General features: G+C 37.8%; 1 protein-coding gene across 1 annotated transcript in view; it reads right to left on the bottom strand.

Moving 5' to 3' along the window:
* The window catches only part of ARAP2 (ArfGAP with RhoGAP domain, ankyrin repeat and PH domain 2), a 271,525-nt gene that overhangs the window by 209,319 nt on the left and 39,542 nt on the right, over positions 1–22,664 (bottom strand). Inside the window, exons 7-10 of the mRNA XM_071432570.1 lie at positions 8,330–8,433; positions 7,109–7,316; positions 6,396–6,541; positions 180–250 (exon numbers count right to left, since the gene is read on the bottom strand). The gene's annotated coding sequence lies outside the window, so the exon portion shown is untranslated. The remainder of the gene's footprint in view (positions 1–179; positions 251–6,395; positions 6,542–7,108; positions 7,317–8,329; positions 8,434–22,664) is intronic.

Here is a 22,664-nt window from a genome sequence, read left to right as displayed (position 1 = left end):
GGCAAGAAAGTGGAATGGTCATAGTGACAGCATAATGTCTTTTTCAACAAAAAAAACAAGCATCCTTGATGCTTTGCATCTTGCAAAGACCAGCTTCTTTAAGGAATAAATCTTGTGTTTCCATGTAAAATCTCCATGGTCTTCCTCACAGAGAAAAGCACCAAACTAGAAAGTCTCACCTGTCTTACGAAGCTAATTCTGGATCATTGGTTTAATTTTTTGGTTCACAAGAGCTATTCATCAAACAAAACTGTAAAGCAAAGAAGGTATATAAAATATTATTAGATAACCAAGTCATCTAACTTTAAAAAATAGAATTTTCTGAAGTATAAGCACATTGATCAATTAGGCAGTTTAATGAATCTGTCATCTTGCATCAGTAATATTTTCTAAATGAAGTCATATTCAGTATAAAAGCCTTATTATTATTCAGAACACTTTTCAGCTACAGCTGTAAGATTTGATTAAATCAGTATGTGCCTAGTAGGAATAGTTGAGAAAAGCAGTGTGAAAATACATGCAATGTTCACAGTTCAAGAGGAACAAAATGCCAGGCTAAATTCCACAGATAAAATCAAAGTATGTATTAACCTCTACTTTTCTGAGATGTTTCCTATATTAAAGCAAAGTTTTTCTCAACTATTTAAAATTGTTAAAATTTAAAATGTTTTAAAATGCTAAAATTAGCAAAAATAATACAATTTTTTGAGACTGCTGAGACGGCAGCAGTCTCTCTGGCTGTTTTTGCTTCCTGCATACCAAAGCATGAAAGCTGATATAAAATTAGAAGAATGAGAAGTGAGAGGTCATAGAGTCACAGAATGGTGAAAATTGAAACAGACCTCCAAAGGTCACGTTGCCCAAACCCCCTGCTCAAGCAGACCCATTTAGTACAGGTTGCTGAAGACCATGTCCAGGCAGCTCTTTAATATCTCCAAGGACAGAGATTCCACACTTCTTTGGAGAACCCATGCCAGTGACCAGTCACCCTCACAGTGAAAAAGTCTTGCCTGATATTCATCTTGAGCCTCCTCTGTTTCAGCTGGCATTCACTGCCTCTTGTTTGCTTACTAGCACACCTGAAAGGAGCCTGACTCAATCCCTCGTGCACCCTCTCTTCAGGTACTTGTACATACTGCTGAGAGCACCCCCAGGTTTTCTAGGCTAAGCATTGCCTGCTGTCTCAGCCTCTCCTAATACTCTAGGCCGTTCACCATCTTTGCAGCCCTCTGCTGAATTCTCTCCAGTATGTCCATGTCTCTCTAGTACCAGAGAGCCCACAACTCCAGTTGTGGCCTTACCAAAGCTCTAAGCAAGGGGAAGGGTCACCTCCCTTGACTTACTGGCAGCACTTCAAATGAACCATTAACATTCTTTGCTCCAAGTGCAGATTGGTGGCTCATGTTCAGCTTGGAGACCACCAGGATCTCTAAGTTCTTTCTCAAAGCTACTTCCCAGCTGCTTGGTCTCTAGCATGTAGAGGGACCTGGGGCTGTTCCTTCCCAGGTGCAGGACTGCACTTTGGCGTACTTCATTAAGTTCCTGACAGCTCATTTCCCCAGCCTGTTAAAGGTCCTTCTGGATGGCAGCATGACCTTCTGGCATATTAGTTACTGCAGCTGATTTTGAGTCATTTCCAGAATTCGATGCTCATTCATAACAGTAGGACACAAAATTCACATGCATTTAATATGAAGAGGCAACAATTTCAATTAACAATGTCAAAATTTTATTTTGATTTGCAGATCTTTTCTTATTTACATCAAAATATGTCTTATTTATGTTGAGGAGGCAGAGTTTCTGGCATTTACTAGAAAATAGGCTTTCAGGAACAGCCACCTGTAATTAAAAGCTCCCACTCCTAGGTGCAGGTCAACAGGACTGATACGTATTCCTAAAAGACCAGCATATAGAATATGTATGTTCTAAGAAAGGTTTATCAATGTGCTATGCTAATAGGCCTTAGAATCTCTTCCAAAATGGGTATGTATTTTTTGAATCATTATGCAGGTGTTGCTAAGAAACTGAAATATATTCTTTTTATCTTTAGTATGCAGGATCTAAAGTTTTGCATACCACTTTCGTGACTCCTCTATTTTACCATTAAGTTGCCTTACCCACAGGAAATAAGAATCAAACAAAAAAACATGAGATGGACATTATAAATTTCAGATGACAAAGCAGCATCAAATTAGCTATCAATTATTTGAAAGAAACTCCATATGTGTAGATTAGTATGTACACAGAAAAATGTTTTTCTGCAGATTGAAAGACTGGAGGAAAAAAGGAGATATAAAGGAAACTGACATGATTGAATATTGAAGAAAATATCAAATCATCAATTTTTTGCATATTTTTTGCATCAAAGGACCCTATGAAATCCAAAAGAGATTGCAACAAATTGTTTATAATGCAACAATTTGTTTATAACCTCAATGAAGAGAAGTTGCTGTGCTCTGGGTGGTTACCCACAGTAGCAGTACAAGTATAAATGAGGTAGATACTCATCACGTTCCTGCCCCTGCACTAGAACAAGGATTCTGCCTCAGGAAAAGGAGGTCTTTGGAAATCAGTTCATGATGCATGATGACACTTTGGCATGGCCTGCTGATACAATGGGAAGAGCAGAGCTGCTCAGATATACAAATAGAAACCACTACATACACCCTTTTACGTCATGGTTCTATAAATGCTTCACTCTGTTCCTCAGGATATATTATCTGAAGCATTATAAATTCAATAAAGTCAATTATTGTGAACTATTTCTAGGTAGACTACTCTTAAAAATCATGGATTTAAGTCTAAGTAATGTCTGCTTTTTCAGATCATGTTCTCTTTTGTATCGGAGATAAATAACAGATTCTGACGCAAAAGAGGGAGCTAGTATTCTATTTTAAATTCAAGTCTAATTTAAAAATATAACCTCCAGCAACTTCACTGTCACTACAATCAATCAAAGTGATAGCCTTGGAACTGCAAAGCACTTCCTAAGTCACATCTGCTACTGCAATATTTATGAATTGCTTTCCTCATCATAGCAATTTAACTGGTACTGTTATTACAGAGACAAGAACAGTCTCTGTTCTTGTCTCTGTAATATGATTAGCTATGATACCAGCTATCATACTATTATTTTCAAAATATTTTAATTGCTCTTGAATTACAAAACATATAGGCTATTTTTAAAGTATAAATACCACAAAAGATTACATACACTCTTGTACATGCACATAAATATGCTGACATGTGTACATTTTTTCTGTCAGCTGGAGGTCAGCGCTGTTTTTAAGCTAAAAAGACTCCTCCATTCTCTTTTATTGAGAAGGAATATGTGCAATGTTGTCTTCCTACTTTACAAGCTAGAACAGATGAGAAGGAAAGCAATACTTTGTGTTGTATACACGACATATGCACTAATTCCCCAGTACCACGCAGCAGTTAGAGCTACCTTCCAGGAAGGACACAATTGCCTTCAAGACCAGTGATGAGAACCCTAAATGCTCCATGTCTGATCCTTGAAGAGGGTTTCCAAGCCTCAAGAGAGTGCACAAACGGGCCACAGGGACCAGACTAACGTACATCTGGCCAGGAGGAAACACACAGGGCTGCTCCCAGGGGTCATGTTTGTGTAGGTGCCTGACAAGAGGTGTAAAACTGGAGCTATAACCAGAAGACATTCTGAGCACAGAATCCACTCCTGGGGTAAACACTTGAAAGCTCAGATTTCTTGCCCAATTCTTTTGAGCCTAGTTATTTTATTTCCATCTAGTTATAATCTTGGATTTTTATTCTGGGAGGTATTGAAAAACATCTGAAGAACAACACAATCATTAGTCACAGCCAGCACAGCTTCATGAGAGGAAATCCCAGCTTAGCAAACCTGATTTCCTTTTACAATAAGGTAACCCACCTAGTTATCAAGGGAAACCAGTAATAAGAGGTAATCTGTTAAGAATTCAACAAAGCTTTTGATACTGTCTCTCAGAGGATCATTCTAGACAAAATGTCCAGCACACATCTGAATAAAAACATCATGGGGTGGGTAAGCAACTGGCTGACAGGTCAGGTACAAAGGGTTAAAGAGAATGGGGTGACATCAGAGTGGTGACTTGTCTCTAGGCTCCACAAGGGCTCCATCCTTGGCCCTGTCCTCTTCAACACCTTCATTAATGATGTAGCAAGACTGGATGGAATACTGAGCAATTTTACAGGTGATACAAAACTGGGAGGAGCTCTTGATTCCCTCAAAAGCAGAGAGGCCCTTCAGAGAGACCTCAACAAATCACCAACCATATGAAGTTCAACAAAGGAAAATGCTGGATTCTGCATCGGGAATGGGGTAACCCTGGATGTATGTGCAGACTGGGAAATCAGATTCTGGAAAGCAGTGCCATGGAAATGAGATCCTGGAGGTCATGGCAAACATGAGGCAGCAGCTCCCCATCCTGGGGAGCATCAGGCACAGCATGGCCAGCCGGGCAAGGGAGGGGATTGTCCCACTCTGCTCTGGGCTGAGGCAGCCTCATCACGAGTGCTGGGGGCAGTTTTGGGCACCACAGTGTAAGAAGGACATTAAGCTATTAGAGAGAATCTAAAGGAGGGTTTTGCATACCACAAAGGTGATGAAGGGCCCTGAGGGGAATCCATACGAGGAGTGGCCAAGGGCACTTGGTTTATTCAGCCTGGTGACAAGGAGACTGAGGGGAGACCTCACTGCAGTCTACAACTTCCTCATGAGGGGAGGAGCAGATACTGATCTCTTCTTTATGGTGACCAGCAAGAAGACCCCAGGGAACAGCCTCCCCTGTGTGAGGGGAGGTTTAGATTGGATCTTAGGAGAAGGTTCTTCACTCATAGGGTGTTTGGGCACTGGAGTAGGCTCTCCAGGGAAGTGTTCACAGCACCTGAGAGAGTTCAAGAAGTGTTTGGACAATAGCCCTGGACACCTGTGTGACTCTTGGAGATTGTGTTGTGCAGGGCCTGGAATTGGTCTCAAGGATCCTTGTGGTCCCTTCCCACCCAGCTAGTTCTGGGATACTGCGATTATTTTTATTGCTTGTATCTGTCTATGACTTATTTGCAAGTCCCCTAAAAAATTGCAGGAATCCCACACTATTCTTACAGCCATGATTTCTGGTGAGTACAATTTGCAATATTTATAAGTCATTTGTGAACATCGGCAGTTTGCTGAATAAGGATTTCACTAGAGCTGCCCACTGAATCTTCTTGTTATGATTTAAACAATCATAAGCCAACCAAAGACTGATCTGTGGCTTAGGCTTCAGTGGAATAATAAAACATAATTCTCAGTATCATTGCAACTGTCAGACAACTCAGAAAGGACCCAGACAAAGAATGGGAATTGCACCTCTCTTCTGATTTATTTCACTTTTATCAGACTTTTTAAAAATATTACATTGGGATCTTATACCTCAATTAAACAGTTGTAAGTTTTCTCAAGACAGTACAGGCTACAGGCATATTTTTTTCCTTTTCTAATTTACTCTTACTTCTTTGAAATTCCTTATAACTACAAAATAGCTTGACTGAAATCCAAAAGGGTTAGTAAAATGGCTTGGAACGATACATAAATGTTTTGACTTGCAAAAATTTTTATTCCTGTGCTTTAGCTCTTGCCTAACACAAGTAATACAGTTGTGTGAACTCAAGCAAGAGCTAGGATGTGCTCCAAAACTGGAGTGCTATCCTGATTATGCTCTGTTCACAGCAAAATCATACAAGCAGAAAAACAAGGCTTCCTGTCAGACTGTCTGCTGCACCTGAAGTTTTTAAACTTAAAAGCCTAAATTTAAGTAGGCTGCAACAGTTCCACCCTTCCTTCTGGAGCTAAGTATATTTAGACACTGATGACAGTCCCTTTGAGAGCAGTCCCTGAAGTACAGTCTTTTTTCATTTACCAGAAATAGTATGATAAGCAGTGTAATACATAAATACTGCCCTGATATAATCTATAATTATTAAAGTTGATTTGTATTATCTGCAAGTACACAGGCAAGGTCCCTCTGACCCTAGCTTCATATGCCCTTGCTTTTTTCAACAGATGTTGAAAGGATGGCAGCTTTAAAAATCTCATTCGTGTACTATTGATGGGGAAGGAAGTTGTCTGTGACAGATCATTTCCCCCCCCCAGACCTTGTTGAACAATGGAGAATAGCAGTCCACTTCTTTGAAACTATACAAACTATATACCTTTACAGTTTAGCCTACTTTAATTTTATAAACTGGAGAATATGACCTAGCCCAGTCTTAGCTCATAAAAAACTATGAGCAGTCATAAATCAAAAACTATCTCATGGCTTTTATCAAGTAGGTAATATTATGGCAGATCAAGGGAGATTTTCCTCCCCCTCTACTCTGCTCTCTTGACACCCCACCTGGATTATTGTGTCCCACTCCAGGATCTTCAGCAGAGGAAGAATACGGACCTGCTGGAGTGACTCCAGAGGAGGCAACAAAGATGATCAGAGGGATGGAGCACATGTCCCATGAAGACAGGCTGAGAGAGATGGAGTTGTTCACCCTGGAGAAGAGAAAGCTCCAAGGAAACCTTATAGAACCTTCCATTACTTAAAGGGGCTCTACAAGACAGTTGTGTAGCCATGATATTTTCTGAAAAATCCTTTCCTTAGGATTTTTTTCTCCTGAGAAGCTGAGAGGCCTCAGGAACAAAATGTAAACAATGGTTATCTGCTGCTGTGGAATGCAAGAGGTGCATCTGTGATTGGTCTCATGTGGTCGTTTCTAATTAATGGCCAATCACAGTCAGCTGGCTCAGACTCTCTGTCCAAGACACAAGCTTTTGTTATCATTCCTTCTTTTTCTATTCTTAGCTGGCCTTCTGATGAAATCCTTTCTTCTATTCTTTTAGTATAGTTTTAATACAGTATATATCATAAAATAATAAATCAAGCCTTCTGAAACATGGACTCAACATTCTCGTCTCTTTCCTCATCCTAAGACCCCTGTGAACACTGTCACACAGCTGGAGAGGGAATTTTTACAAGGGCATGTAGTGAAAGGACAAGGGCTAATGGTTTTAACTGAAAGAGAGTAGGTTTAGGTAGGATGTTAGGAAGAAATTCTTTACCTGTGGGGGTGGTGAGGCACTGAAACAGATTGTCCAGAGAAACCATCAATGTCCCATCCGTGGAAGTGTTCAAAGCCAGGCGAGATGGGGCTCTGAGCAACACAGCCTGATCCAAGTTGTCTCTGTCCACTGTAGAGAGGCTGGAACTAGATGGTCTTTACTAAGGCCCATCCTGACCCAAAACATTCTGTGATACTATGATATCATACTGCAAGGAAAACAAGAAAGAGAACACATTTCTCCTCGTTTTTGCTTCAGCGCTCTACTAAAGTCTATTTGCCATAGGCTCACCATAACCTTTTTTCAACACATTTGACAGAATGTGTTCTATCACTGTTGTTATATTTCAGTCCTTGCAGAAAGTGATGCCCTAAGTGTAAAAAAAGGTGGATTTAAAGTATAAATTCAGGGAAGAAAAATACCAATTCTTATGGATAGAAATGTTCATTGATATTATCACCCAAATATCCAACCTTTAAATACTTTTATTATCAGAATTTCCAGTGAACTAGCTGTTCTGCCCAAGATTGACAGTTATTCATTCCCTTGATAGTTGACAATTATGTAAATCAATCATCCTTAATGAAAAGGGAGTTTGTTTACATACTTACCCTTTTGTATGTGCTCAGTTTGATTACAACTTGGCAAAGCATTTCAGAACTTGCTTGTTCATTATGATTTTTGCCATTGTATCTAATAACTCTTATTTTAATCATATATTGTAAAACAGTGACACTTAAAAGAGAGACTATTCTAACTTGCTCTGATTTTTTACTATTATTACTATTTTAGTAACAGTAACCTAATAAAAATTTCCTACATACTTTCAAAAAGTTTAAGTTTACAATTCTCATCTTTCTAGCTCTTGGCTATTCAACTCATCTTGAAGAAGAAATGTCTCAGGAGTCCCAAAACCATGAGTAAGCATTCTTGTTTACTAATGTCATTCTCATGCTGCTACACATGGCATAAAAAAGCCACAAAAATGAGATGAATTGCATAAGATACAGGCTGAAAATAAAAAACAAGACACCAAGAACTTCAAGAATTTACTTTCTACTTTTACAAAACCTCAAAGGGGGAAAAAAGATTAGTTTTATTAAAGATATTTGTTATATATAAGATAGAAAACATTGGAAAAGACCAGCATGATGCTCAGGGAAAGAAACCTAAAATCAACTTTCATTTCTGTTTTCTGTACATCACGTTTTCAGTTCTTACATTCAATTGTTTTTCCCAAGAGTGCAAGTGTCCAACACCACTGCTGTCTTGGAAGACACTTTCACATGCTATTCTGAGTGTTGTCTTCTCAGTGTCACAGCCCACTGAAAGAAGAAATTCAGATTATTTTGGTGGCTCCAGAACAAGAAATATAATTTTTCTGTATGCACAGGTAATAGCGAAAAGTTTTTGTACTTTATGCTTGCTCTTTATTGTTTTTCATCTACAGTTAAATACACACCTGCAAGAAAAAAAACAGAAATATGGAAGTAGGAATACACATGACATTTCAATTTTACTGTTCAATTTCTCTATTTGCAGTATGTGTATGTGTGCATACACACATACAAAAGAAGAAATAAAAAAATTAGTGAAATTGGAAGCTTTCTGTTCTGATAAGAACAGAAACGTGGCACTAGAGGACTTCTGAGCCTGCATCTTTCATCCCTTTCGCATCAATATTCACAGAAAATTTACTGCTCAAACAGTTGACACAATTCAGACTTAAGACTGAGACCAAGGATACTTTTTCCTCTTTCAGTATTCACAGGGCACCTAGCAAAACATGGCCATACTTGTTCAGGTCCACCAGGTGCTTCTATAGGAACAGAAACAACTGTTTGTACTGCAGTGCAATACCTACTAGCAGAAATTCTGGGAAGCAATTTAGAAAATTATGCTATTTCAACCTGCCATTTCCTTCTAAAAAGGAAACTTAAAACATACTGACTGATTTTTGATTAATTTTCATAGAGTCATAATTTTTTGTTTCCTTTGCCTATCAACTGTTAAAAGGGGAAAACTAAACTTTCAGCTTTAGGCTATCCCATCTAACTTCCAGTACAGACATACACGTGCCTGAAAAAAAAAAGAGTCATTGTGCTAAATTTGTCCATCTGATATCCCCCTGGGTTCAGAGTTCCCAAAACTAAAGAGCATCCTCTTTCAGCAATATCTAATGCAAATGAGTTTAATTTTAAGGCATATGTCTATTAGGAAACATGGAGACTATTCTTAGGTTTTCAGGCTTTTAAGAACTTTATTCACTGTGAAAGCCTAGTTTCAATATCCATTATAGAATAAAGTGATAAAGAATTATCTCAGTCTTGAAAAATTTGTGGTCATTTTGCCTTCCTTGCTGCCCTACTTTCTGCCAAATCTTGCTGGCAGTAACATCTGGGATATTTTCTTTATTGTCCAGCATTAACCTATACAGTGAGTACACTGAACTCGAATCATACATCCTTCAATTTTGAGGAGCCCTTTTGGGCACCAGGTAAAAGCCTGCATATAACATCAGCAGATTAAGACTCATTTGTCTATGGAGCATAAGACAGTTTTCATTCCCACTTCATGTAGCAGTGCAGTGTCCAGTACCAGTGGATCATAAGATGACACAGATGAGATACTAATGAGCTGCAGCTTTTTACACAAATAAATATAAACATATCTTTTATTTGCCTTTCATGTCAGACTGATTAAAAATTTATACACATTTATTTCTGGTATATAGATGAGTGAAATTACTAGATAACAGCAATAAAATAAAATAGAGCATGGTATTAGGTCATCTGATAGGAAATCACACAATAAAATTATGGGTGTGATAATTTGAAAACTATTATTACCTATCAATTCTTGACTGACAAAAAGTGCAGAATGGAAGAATCAGTATCTAACATTATATTTTAAAAATACACCACACATTACTGTATATGGATTCTTAATGAAACTAAATAAAAACTTTTCATTAAATGTAAATTTTTGATACTTCAGTTCAATCAATACTAAAAATTAAATAACATTTATTTACTTTTTGTACTGTAATTAAAAACATAAACCTATGGAAATATTTCCCTGAATTGTGGCATACAAAATATGTGTTAGCCTGATTAGAATCTTATTTCGGCAGTTCACTGAATGATTTTAAATACCTACAGGAGGTGTTGGCTACCAGAGAAGTTAGACTTTAAGTTGTGTTCGGCAATCCGAATGCCAAAATTACATTCCTTTTTGAAAGGTATGGGGGAAAATTAATCTGACATTGTAAGCAGACAATTCCTCTCAGCAGTATCTTCTATAGTTACTGAGCTCTGTCATACATCACTGGAAAGATTTTTCTTTCCTTCCTAAAAAATAGGGTACTAGGACTACATCTAAGAATTAGGATCTTTGTCTTTTCAGAAAACTATGAACTGTTTTATTTGCCCTACAATCTGGAGTAAAGCAGGAAGGATTTCTATCTTTTTCCAGCTACAAAGTGTTTCTGCATACTACTTTACTATGGATTTGCCACAGGAAAAATAGACATAAACATCAAAGAAATCACAGCAATGAAACACCTACTTAACAAAATAAATCATTTAATGGTTTTTTTGATCTCTAACAGCATTACACAACTATTACAGCCTACTCCTGAGTAGCCTGGATCCATCATTTGGCGTCTAGCGTGTGATAGGAACAGGAATAGAGTTTAGCTAAACAAACATGGCATTGATTGATAATGGGGATAGGTGCTTTGATCAATTTGTCAGAAGATGAAGTATTTGAAGCATCATGAAAAGAAATATTTTCTGCAATAAATCTCCAAGAGTCTTTCAGAACTGTGATTACCAGGGGGATTATTTCCTACTGTATCATACAATAGACTTTACAGGCATTTACTTCAAATTGTATGTACATGGAGCTGGACCAGAAGCCAACAATGAAGGGTGCCTTGGAAACAGTCCATATGCGGGTTTTAAAGCTCTTTTCCATTGCTTTCATATCTACAAAATTAAACAAAACATTAAAAATTATCTGTTCAAAACAATACCTTCAGGAACAATGTACAGCCACTGTCCCTACCTCAGAACTTCCTTTATCTACTATCATCTGTTTCTTCAGGTCCTTACTTTTTTAATAATTTTTTCTGCTAGTTTCAACTTTCTGCAGCTTCCAAGTAATTTTCTCATGTCACTGGAGTGCATATTTTATTACTCAGACATAGTACTATACACCCTGTAAACTCTGTCTAGCTGTCCTTATTAAAGAAAGATATAAGATATTATATCATATCCCATTCTTCAATTCTCCATTTCTTTAAATACTTTTTTTTCAAACTTAGATATACCAAATATATACTTGGGAATAGCTCTGTCCAATAAAAGAGAACTGAGAACTAGAGGAAGAAATTATTGATTTGAAACTACTCCTATGTTTTCATCATTTTCCTGCATTTCTTAATGGCTACTGTAACAATAGAGTGGGGACACAGCTAAGCAAGTAGAATTACACTGTAGTTCTTGAATTTCCTCTGTATTTCTATCTCTGACCACTGTAGAATGCCAATTTCTCATGCAGCTTTAGATGATTTCATTGGATAGAAATGGAAAGGGAAGATAACAAAAACTAAGATGGCATAAAACCAAAACTAAAAATCTATCACAAATGTTTCGTTGCATATCAAGTCCTCATTTTACATAGCTTTTCTGAAATCTAATTTCATTAATTTATTTGAGGTGTGAAAATATTTTCTTATTAACTCTCACCAATATGATATGCTGATCCTATTTTGAAAGCTATTTTTTCCTCCTTATTTTATGTCTGAGGCTTTGATGTATCTGTTGTTACCTATTTTACGTTATTTTGGTTGGCTCTGTGAAGTTAAATCAAAGGGATCTGCTAGCCATAATGAGCAAAAACAAACTAATGTCATCATTAGGATATCTTCAGTCAGAATACTAGAACTTGTCAGGGGAAATAATTGGTGAATCAGTCAGTAACAAATATCTTTCACCAGTCCATTTCTCAAGGTTAGAAAGGCCACTGCTCTGTAAGGAACTCAGCCTGGAGGAAAGCAGAGGGGAGCATGCAGCAGGAAGGAAGAGTCACAGGAAGAGGAAAGTCTGTCTCTCGGTGCCAAGTTATGCAGAGGCCATTGCAATGGTGTGGCAATGAGCTAATGCCATTTCTCAAGACTGCAGATCTCAAGTAAGTGTTGCAGTAGGTGATCCCCTGGCTGTTTGCATCCTGTGTACTTTGGGGTGAATAAACAGTACATCTATTTAAAAGAGGCCATTCCATGTCTCTGTAACTACTCGCATGCCCAGGCCTCCTGGATGAAGGTGTCCTTTAACCTTAACCATGTTGCACTTTCACAGTCAGAGGATTTCAAACACATGAGAGAGCTCCATACTGAGACGGAAGATTTGTGGGAATACACACAGAAGTATTTGAATATATCAAGGACTGATACCTAGAGATTGTTTCTTCTCTTAAAAAATACTCTTTTACCACTATTCAGACTGAGGACAAGCAGTGCTATCAAGTCACCTATCTGGGTTAGAAAGATTCCCCCAGTAGGAGAACCCACAGGACAGAATAAAGGAGAGCTCACAGGTGCAATTTACCCAGAAGCAGTCAAAAGAAAAAATATATGAAAAAAGAATGACTTCATATGAAATATTTTGATATAACAGAAGTTAAACAAAATGTGAAATAATTCATTTTGACACATTCCTGTCAAAAATGGTGTTAGAAGCGATGCAGGCCCACAAGATGGTTCAGTTTTCTTTAGAAAGATGCTGTTTTGTCAGAATTGCTCAGTGTGACACTTTTTATCCAGATTTACAGCTGTAGCAGTAACCGCCTCTTGACATTAATGTCAGTCCTCCATAACATCTGTCAATCTCAAGATGCTTTGCTACAACAGTATAATCACTAAATATCATCCCTACTCTCTTGATCTACAAATGGAAGAAAGAGAGACACAAAGAACATCCTTCTTATACCGGGCTACTTCATGAACGGAAACAGAAATGGAAACAATATTTGTGCCACACCCAGGGGACTAGACCATGGAGAGACTGTCACAGCTGCCTTGTGGGCAGCCACTGGCTCCACAGACACCATTTACCCTGCATGCACCTACATGCTACTGTGGCTTCCATGTCACCAGGGACCTCAAGGCCCCTGACTACCACTCCTGCTACTGCCTCACTCCTTAAGTGAAACTACCTACACGAACTATTAGTAAGGTTTCCTTTAAAAAGAAACAACCTGTAATCACAATCAAGGCAAGAAAGAAGACATCCTTGCCAGTTACAGTAAAGGTCATCTAGAGCCATGTATCATTCATCTTAGTTCTGTAAATTAAAAGCAGCAGAGGAAGTATTACTGGGATACGTGAAACACAGCACCTCCTGCTAACCATCTCCCCATCCATGCAACACTAGAGCACCCCAAAGGGCAAAGCTCCCATTTGCACTTGAGTAGTTCATGCAAATATTGGTACTCAGAGCTGGAACTACATTAAGTCCAGGACCATGTTAAATTTCTAATAATTTAACTGTGTGGGAAACCATACAGCAGACACAGGTGACATCTGCTGCCTGTATTCACTAGCAGAGAGAACAAGCACTACTAGTTTATTTCCATACTTATTTTCTTCTAGAAAACTCTCCAAATTCCTTAATTATCTAAAAAAGTTTATTTGTGGACATGTCTCAGCTTTCCATGCTGAAATCTCATGACAGGCATTATATATCACTGTTTCTATTCCATTTTTTTTATTTAGACTAAGACATGATATGCACTTACATGGTGCATTAAGTTATGAAATTCCAAATTCAGCTAAGCCCTACAAAGTTACTTCTAATACTGTTGGCTGTTATTTTGATGGTTGTGTCTTAAGTGACTGTATTAAAAGGGAGATTTCACTTTTTTATAATAAGTATTTTGGTGAACTTTCTGCCAAGGTCTAAGAAACTCCTTTGTCTATTTCACAAATTTTATGTGTACTAGCCAAACTAGGTCAGAATACTCCTTTTAGCATCTCTAGATTTGGTTTCTACATTATAACATCTCCAGATCTGTAAATTAATGTTCCAGCATATCTCTTCCCTTAGTAAGAAAACAAGCTCAAGTTCAAACCATATCAGAAGTGTAAAAATATAAAATTATCATATTAAAGGCTGGGAGTCTTATTAAAATCAAGAACATGTTATAAATTATTCTGGAACATTCAGTTTTACAATTTCACTTCTCAATGAGAAAAGGCCGACATGCTATAAGCAGAGAGAGCATGAAGCACCAGATACAGCAGAGTGAAAACTGTGAAACAACGAACAGTGATCCTTCTGATAGCATGGGGCAAACGTGTATGGAAATGTCAAAGGATAGCCTAGGGATTAATACTCTCTACTTGGTAAACATTAAAAAAAAACATGGTGAAGGTAGAAAAGCTAAAAATCAGACACTAGAAATATTTGAGAACTCTTTTCATCTTTTGGATAATAATTTTATCTGACAGACTTGTAATCTTTTTTTCTTGTTGTTCTTTATACATTCGTAAATAAAATCTGTCACAGTATTCACCTTCAGTGAAGACTAAGAACCATTGTATTTTTGGATGGTGTCATTAGCTCTGGTCTCATTTGTGTCTAGAAATGTTTTGGTTGCTATGGAATACAATGCATTAATTATAAATTCCTCTCCCAGTTAGAGTGCAAAAGATTTGGTCAGTGCTACAATAATTCATAAAAGAACTTGGGGAAAAAAAAACAACAGAAAGCAATTAAAACTTAAGAACAATCCAGCATTTATCAAATTGCAGGTCATTAATATATGCTTTAATAAACTGACTGCTTTATTCTAAAAGGCCTTTCTTGAAGGGCTTGATGCCACCCACAGCAAGGCAGGTGGTGCCAGCTCAGTCAGCTTGCCATTGATTGCTTCTTCCTTGCCAGAACTTGCCAGAGTTTGCTATAGGCAGTGCAAAAAACAAAATCTGACCTTTTCCTCAGGGGTACTGAAATGTCACCCATCAGATCTAGGTATCCAATAAGAAATTTAGCTTCTTGAAGCATAGTTTTGACAGATGTCTCTCAAGCTGAAGCTGTGGTCTGAAAGCTGTTCATGAATGTCACCAATGCTTAGTGTGCAGTCATAGCAGAGATCAGACATTGTTGGTTTTCATCATGTTAAGTTGGAGAAAGGATCAGAATCCTTTCTCCAGGTCTATCTGTCTGGAATTTGGGATGATCACTAGGCTTCAGCATCGTGTTCCCTATCTCTGAAATATCATATTATTTGTTGCAAAAGGTACTGTCCAGACAGGACAGTTCAACTCTTTTGGGTCAGGTCACTCTCCTGACAGAAAATGTGAGGTTTACCTCAGTCAGACAAGATACATCTTCTACATATTGTGGCAATTTGGGGCTAAAGGTAAAAAGTGAGCTTTGATCAGTTATTTGAAAGATCAGTAGAGGTCTCAATTTTCAACCCTGACTAGTGTGTCTGAGAAGAAAAGCAAGATCTTGGACCCATTAGGATAGTCAGCTTGTCTCACTGGCTATTCATGGTTGCTACCCATACTGCTTCTAGCTCACCCAGGTTCTCTTCTGAGGAGCTTCAGAAGCTGCCTACATGGGTGGATGGAATTGAGCTTTGCCTGCACCCTGAGCTCCTCAGACATTGCTCAAGTCAGTAAAGGTGCTTTATTTCAGTGCTGTGGTGTGTCCACATTACTGAACCAGGCTGAACCAGAACCCAGATCAATCACTAAAAGGTTTCAGAAGAGCCAAAATCGATTACTGTGTGTCCTTTCTTCATCTCTTACCATTGTGTGCAAATTCAAGGCACAACCAGCCCATTTAGTGGTAGGCTGCACTATGCACTATGCCATAATCCATTAGAGGATGTTACCTTTCCATTTAATTAAAGTAATAGAGAGATATATTGCAGTCAGGCTTATTAATCAGTCACTGTAAAAATATCTTGGCCAAAGTCCTGTTGCTTAACAACGGTAATAGCCTTGCTTTCTACATAGCTTCTAGGATAATTCACAAAATAAATCTAATAACTTTAACCAAGCAAAAAGCAATACTTCACTGAAAGTAGTAACTAAATAGTTACCATGTCTTCCATTACGCAAATGAAACATTTTCTTTTTTTCCACCATCTTCCTAAGGAAGCAATGTTTCCATTTCATCCCTATGCATATGCACAAACAAATGGGAATATTCATGTTTTGTCTGTTGGTTCCCTCCTAAATTATTTCAAACTTGTAGGAAATCTTAACCACACTGGGAAAATAGTAAGAGACTGAACAGGTATTGCAATTTTACAATCAGCAACACAGTGGAAGAGCATGAGCCTTGGGGGGTTAAACAGAGCATGAAATTACTTTCCCTTACATCACATAACATCTGTACAGGGGGAAACATTTAGAGTATCCCAAAGACAAGGACAGCTTTGATCAGCTGCAACAGACTGCTGAAAGCCTGACTACAAGAGATGCATCTGTCCATCCATACCCTGTTTGTCCCACTGCTGATGAAGGCACGAGCAGACATGAGGACATGATGGATATGACTGGATGACTGGCTTTTCTCTCTTCCTACCCCTAGCAGGAATGTTATGCAACCAGCACAGTGCCTGTGGTTCCTGAGCTGAAGAGGACTAAGGGGACACACTGCTACCTGGTTTCTGAGGAGGTTTTCTCAGTCTGAACGTAGCATTGAGCTGATGTTAGTGAAAGAGGGGTCTTAAAGATCTCAGATCTGCTTTCTCACAGATGGGCAGAAAGAGCAGGAGATATGACAGATAAAGTCCTTTGGTGTCCATCTCTTGTAGCAAGCCCACAGAAAAGCGGGTTTCTAATGTAATATCTACTTCAACAGTTAAGAAAATGCAGAATTCTGAATATATAACTGGATATAATACTCATGTACTATATACCAGAAAATAATCCAATGGTAAACTATTTCTTCAAACATACATATTCTTTCTAGAAACCATATTTTAAGGGATACGAAGAATATGTGGCTTTCCTTTCAGCACTTAATAGAAATTAAAGGGTGAAGCCTACATGCCGTAATTGCACAAACTGCCATTTACACTTTCCAGTCACAAACCATCTTCAAGGAGAAATGCTACTGTTCACTATAATGAACTTCAGGAACATAATTACTGTTACAGTAATTTTTTTTTTTAATATGAAAACTTAAATTTAAAAAAATAAAATTAAAACTTGTTTAATTAGATTATAAAACATAAGAACAGCAGACAGAAAAGGGATTAAAAGAAGAAAACATTAGCATTTTCTTCCTGACAGAGCTGATCATTTCAAGCACTGCCTCTGTGGTTGGAAATAGGTAATTACAGTAGTAATAGAGAAAATTACCATTGCTACTGCCTTCTTGCAGAATATTCACAACTGCTTAAAACAGAATATGAAACATCCACAGTAATAAATGATAAATAATTGTTGTTTCAATATTAGTCACCAATGTTGTAAACAGTGAGTTACAGAATATAAATGAAAAAGAGTCATTTGAAAGATCAGTTACAGAAAATATTAGATTATCCTTATTTAAGAAAAATCCTAAAATATCCAAGTGATTTCACACTTGCATCTGCATTTTGCAGCTTGACAATATCTGACCAGTTTTTCCAGCAGGACAATTACTTCAGCCACCTCATCCATTAGATCCAATGTCCTCCATGTTCTTAAGGAAATTCTTTACCTTCAGTTGGTAGATTTATGATATCATCCCACTTGCACAATTTTTTCTCTGAAATTTGTGGGGATTTGGCCATGGTTTCAATAAAAAAACAAACTTGGCAAGACAGAGCTTGACCATTCCTTTTCTCCCAGCCTAACCCATTTCTCTGCACATTCTGCATCACTGCTTCCTGTGCAATTTTTTAAAAAATAAAACTTATTCAGGGTCACATCCAACTCTGTCTGCATCTTAATAATATTCTGGACATTTTCCTTTTTGGCTGCTGTTCAAAGATAAATGTCATCAATGGGTTTAGCTCTATTAAGTAAAGGCCTGAGCTGCATAGTGTCTAGGAGAAAGTTCTGCACAATTTGGACCAGGAAGACAGTGGCTCTATGTATTTGAGGATTAGTTATTTTTTCTTATCTTACACTCCAGGAAGAATCTCTAAATAACTCCTTCTCAGCAGCAATTTAATACTCCTCCAAGACACGTAAACATGTTTTGTTCACTTCCCATGTGCTAAGAGGTAGCAGAGCTTATTAGAGATGACATATTTCAGTTTAGCTGAGGTTTCCTGAGTGTGAAAGAGGAGGTCCTGACCCTCTCCTTTCACCCTTTTCCTATACTCTAACTCCTGGATCAGTCTCAGGAAAATCATAGAACTCTATCCTGGTAGTCAAAAAGGGAAATTTAATAATCTATCTGATTTGCCATGCAACCAGCACAAGAGAAGCAGGGAAATCTGGTCCTGGAAGGAGGACAGGGAAAGAAGATGACAAGGAAAAGAAGACTGAAAATTCTCTTGAACTGTTAACTCAACCTATGCCATTAAGTTATGTTGTGCAACTTCATCCTAGCATATCAAAATATACTTCACTTGGACCATATTGAATGAAGTAGAGTGGGCAATTGCTGCTCTTTTCCTAGAAATTCTGAATTAATCGCTCTAGGCTTTCATACCATTCTGTTTAGAAAGGCAGTAGAAGAGACTGTAAAATGGCATGAACTCACAATCTGATCAATTTACAGGTCCCTTATATCAGAAAAAAAACCAAAATGCTAGCAAAAGCCATAAAGGCTTCCTAAACATGTAACTTTTTCCTTCTACTTCTCTTTAAGTTTTTAAAAAATTATCTTTGCAGTGATCAAGGCAATGTATATTTCAATATATGGTTGGATTTTCATATTTTAAATCAAATTAAGTAAACTTTGAAATAGCAGAATCTTTTATGGTCTCTCAAACAATAAGAAAATACCCAAAATTCAATAAATTCCCTAGTGACACTATTGCTGTTCTGTATCTCCTGAGACTAATTTTCAGAACAATAAATGTTTAACGGGAATTTATTTCTGCTTGTAAACAATACTCTGTCAGAAAGATTGCACAGTAAAATGCACAAGCAGTGAAGAATTATTAATTAAACAGTACATGTGTCTCCATAGTCTGAGGAAAGCATGTATAATGTAGAAATTTCAGTTTCAAAATTCTTTGCCCTTTTCCTGTAACCTAGGTATTACACATATGCACTGCATATACATGAGACAAAAGAATAGATTGATGGTACCACAGCCAAAATGCAGAATAATGAATGACAGAGAAAAGACTTGGGAGACTCTTATGCACTGAAACACATGAACTGAATGCCATAAAATATGAATATCAAGGAATAACTGGTGTCCTTTAATTAAACCTGTAGCTGCTCCAAGCAATGTACAGCTTATTGCTTTCCATGGGCTGCTTACATGGAAGAACAGAACATGCTTGCTTGTAAGACAAAACTTGAATTAAAAGGTTAAAATTTCAGCAATATATTGCAACAGTCGAAGTCCATGTTAAACTTTAGTTGAATTTCAGCAAAGATGCTACTTGTTGCCATGACAACAGCTGAAGCGAGCGATATTGACAAAAGAGAATTCTACATTCCACATAAAGCATGAGTTATGTGTTAGCACAGACAAAAGAATAGTAAATGGCCTCTGTCTTCTGAACTTCATGGATACAAACACCTCAGAACCAGACTAGAAAGGATAGTTTTTCTGCTCAGTACAGAGAACAATATATATGACAAATCTTTGACATTGCAGATCGCTGTTCTCAAATAGCTCACCCCTCACATCGGATCTATAAACACCATCTGTGTACACTGAAGACACATTTCCAGAAATAGATGAGTCATATACCATTATCTCTTGTCAGAACACAGCAGATAGATTTGTAGCAAATGATAAACAAAACAACAAGCTAATGTCCTAGAATCTATCCTAAGACTTATAAAATAATTGCTTACATAGAATGGATAAAAAACATTGTGAGTTTATTTTCATGCTGATGACCAACTAATCTAGCTTTTCAGTACTCCCTGCTTGTTTATTACTCTACCACTAATGCCTAAATTGACAACTCTCAGCATGCACCTGTGGGATCTCAGCACATCGTTCCCGATGTCCAGAGATGCCAGGAGAACCCTTGGGGGTCTCGAAAACCCTGGAATGTTGCCAAGAGTGTTTGGTGGCTTGATTTTGATCCATCCACAGAAGTAACAAGAGTCTGAGGACAAGAGAATCACTTTAGAGTAAAAGGTGTAAAAGAGACACATTTAGAGGGTGAGATACAGACTTTAAGGTTTTTGGTACAGGGGGGTTATGGAGACAAGATGGAGGGATCAGGGCATGTCTTGTCCTTCTTCTTTCTTCTTCTTGTCCTCCATCTCCTGTGATGATGTTGGCACTTAGAGATTGGTTTATGGTGAAGGTGCACTTGCTAACATGGGCAAAAAGCATTGGGAAATAAAGGTAAATATTGTATATGTAGGTTTTAGTATAAAAAGACATGACCGCCCCGTGGGTGGTCAGAGAGTGCCTGTGACTGCTTGCAGATCAGACCTCTGTTGGGCAGACAGAAAAATTTTGTAGATAAGAAATAATAAACAACCTGAAGACCGAAAGCTGAAGAGTCCAGACTCGTCCTTTGCATCGCGCCCACCAAAGAACCACCCTACCCGTGTCGGGGCAGAGACAGACAGCCGGACCCGACATGCACCCTTCTGGGATTTTACTCAAAGTCTCATTGTTTGAACATATACTAGAAGACCTGAAAGATACTACTGATACATTACCCACCATAGCTTTCAAACTGAACAAAGGAAGAAGAAAAGGGAGAAGGAACACCCGCTAAAGCATATCAAATCAGAGATTTTTTCACTAGCATAGGTCAAGAGGTTTCAGGATCCAGTGAACATGAGTGACCTGCACCTGAGCATATGGTTCTTGCAGCTGATAGTGCCTTCCAGGACAAAATCACAGCTTGGATAGGAGCAGCATGGGCAAAGCCATGCACCTGTGCCTACAAGGCAAACATTATTCAAAAGACCTTACAAAAGCAGAAAGAAAGAAAGATAAAAGGTGGCAAGACAAGGAGACCCAGAGGAGCAATTTGCCTGGTTGGACCCATCATTCCTTATACAGGTCAATCACTTCCTAGCCTCTAAGAGAACAATCAAATGCTCAAAGGACCTTTCTGAAAGGAAGCAGCCATGAAGCCTTCTGTCTCAGCTAAAGCACAGATGACTCCTTCTTCCACACACTGAATTTGCTGAGCTAAGTTGAAATCTGAGCTTGATGTATTTATATCGTTTTACTTTCCTTAAATGGTTTACTTTGCATGAGAATAATTTTTTCTAATTAATATTTCTATGAATAACTGTCATGTAAGAAATTATATATATTGAATAAAATGCTGCTTTCCATGAGGAAAAATACAGTGGGTATATAAGGCTATGCTACTCATATTTAAAGTGTACTTTCCAAAGGGCTGTTTCTGTCTCAAAACTGCAAATATCCTCAATAAGAGCTGGAGAAAAGAGTTAGAGTTGATCAGAGAGTACAAGAGTTGATCTTTATTTCTGAAAATCATAAATATGTTTCAAAACTTCCTCAACAGAGAGTGACCTTATGAACCAACCCAGAAAAGGTTTTGCAACATGGAGACAGAATGCATGGACATGACTCTATCAGCAAAAAAGAACGAATTGTTGAGAAAGACATCTTTTGCAAATGACATACAGTAGCAATATGAAAACAAAACTTAGAATCTTGGAGGTTCACAGTTTTGCAAGATGCTGGGAAAAAAGATGTAAAAATTATAATGTATTCTGTAGTATGAGAAAGGGGAAGGGAAGGTGCAGGGGAAAAAAATAAACATAATCAATCAGGTGGCACAAGGATGTCCCTGAGTCTTTGTGGGAATAAGTACCTATCAATGTGAGTAAAATCTGCAAAAGCAACAGTCCTTCACATGAAAGATTAAACTCAACTTTCACCTCCTGGGACAAGGTCCTACTTTTCAGTATAAAGGTTCTTCTAGGATGAGTAAAAGTGGGGAGTGAACTGTGATTCCATCTGCAATGTTAGCAGAATTGACTTGGAACCAGAGAGGTTTAACATTGGGGTCTGAAGGGAAGTCAGAGAAAGACAATTGAACTTGGCAATAAAGAAACATTGGCAAGAACTAAGTGCTCAGCAGAACTAAGTGAAACAAATTTAGAGATGCTTTCAACAGCACAAAAGTGGAGAAGATAGTCTTCTGGAATAAAAGTCACAGATTTGAGTGAAGGAGAAAGGCTTCACATGTTGCCTATTCTGGAATAAGGCATGACAACAGGGTCAAGAGGAAAATAGGTAATTTCGTTTTATAAATAATTTTATAGAATTTTATAAGGTGTGAGGAAAGAGTATTATCTGATAAATTATGAGCAGAAGTAAAAATTCAAGAGTGAAAATATGTTCCTCCACTGATACCAAATAAGACAAGACAATCACAAGCTAATTTTAAAGAACAGGAATTC

Source organism: Agelaius tricolor, unplaced genomic scaffold (genome assembly GCF_023055355.1).
Source record: "Agelaius tricolor isolate 1412-34295 unplaced genomic scaffold, bAgeTri1.0.p SCAF_8, whole genome shotgun sequence".
Taxonomy (NCBI): domain Eukaryota; kingdom Metazoa; phylum Chordata; class Aves; order Passeriformes; family Icteridae; genus Agelaius; species Agelaius tricolor.
The sequence above is the reverse complement of the archived record's forward strand: the minus strand, read 5'-3'. Positions and strand labels throughout refer to the sequence as shown.